The sequence below is a fragment of the Sphaeroforma arctica genome (genome assembly GCF_001186125.1).
Source record: "Sphaeroforma arctica JP610 unplaced genomic scaffold supercont1.663, whole genome shotgun sequence".
NCBI lineage: Eukaryota > Ichthyosporea > Ichthyophonida > Sphaeroforma > Sphaeroforma arctica.
The window spans coordinates 1-1,390 of record NW_014039895.1 but is presented as its reverse complement, the minus strand read 5'-3'; positions in this window follow the sequence as shown (position 1 = coordinate 1,390).

Here is a 1,390-nt window from a genome sequence, read left to right as displayed (position 1 = left end):
GGTAGAACCAACCAAGATGCTTAGCATTCTCCAGCTTTACATGCTTCTCCTCAAGTTTTAAATCTCTGTACACCTTATGCACGCTCCCCTGGATTTCTTCCTCAACCTCATCCATCTCATCCTTGATCTCTGATTGCGGGTGAGACAATTGATCCATGCTATATTACTATATAGTTATACATGGCTATTAATGTCTCGCCTATCAATAGTTGAACTGTCACAGGCACAAAAACAAACTTTATATAGACTGGCACACTTCCAAATTCACATACTTTGTAGTTCTTCGTCGAAGGAGGCCTTGATGTAGACGTCGTGGCTGTCATTCTCGAAATCGATTGTGTGCTCTACCAGTGATGTAAACTGTTGGAAGTCCTGGTCCAAGCCCTGGTGTATTCATGGTCAAAAACCAAGTAAATAGACTTGTAGATGTGCATATACATTTACTTCGGCATATAATATAATATATATATATATATATATATATATATATCGTTGGTATTGCTAGTTTTTACGTAATCAGATGTGTGCGCGGTGAAGGTCTTGAGTGGTAAAATGTATGTCGATGTGCAGTAGTATACGAAGAGTTTCAGTAAGTCGTCATATGCATACACATATATCCACTATGGGATTACAAACTACACACATGTATATATGTCGGAAATTTTACATAAATACAATTACAAATGTGACAAATATACACACCATAACCCAATATTGTACAAAACGATATTGGAATCCGGAAAGTCACCTGCTCCGTAGCTCATTAGACCCGTCGTACACACCACATCCACGCAGCCTTCAAAACTAAAGTCCCATAGTCGCACAATCTATCAGAAATCTGTAATACTGAAGGTCGCTGCTTACCTGGAGTGGCTCGATAAACATCTCTCGGATCACTGGTTCATGCGTACCCTCATACATTTGGAGAACATTGACGAAATTCGCTATACGCACAACGGTCTGGTACACTTTCACACAGTCCAACAGTTTCGCCTTTTTGCGCTGAAACCTGGGAGAACGAACCAGACCGATATGAGAAGTGGTGTGTGAGATATACGACAGAATGACGGTGTAGGGTATATAGCCTTACCAGATAGACCGGTGTGAGAAATGGTGCGTGAAGAAAGTATAGAGACGGAGGTGAAAAACATATATGTCCGGTCGATATCAAGCAGTTCAGGTGGCAATACAACCATCGAAATGGTACATCTTGGCAGAGTCGAGAGCATAATCGATTTGCATCGGGTTCCACTTTTAAATGGAAACTATGCACGAATATATTATCTGATAAGAGAACGAAGCTAAAACGTGTAAAATTTAGAAGGGTCATCCTACCATCTTCTCTCTCACACTCACAGACACACAGACACACAGACACACACAGACACAG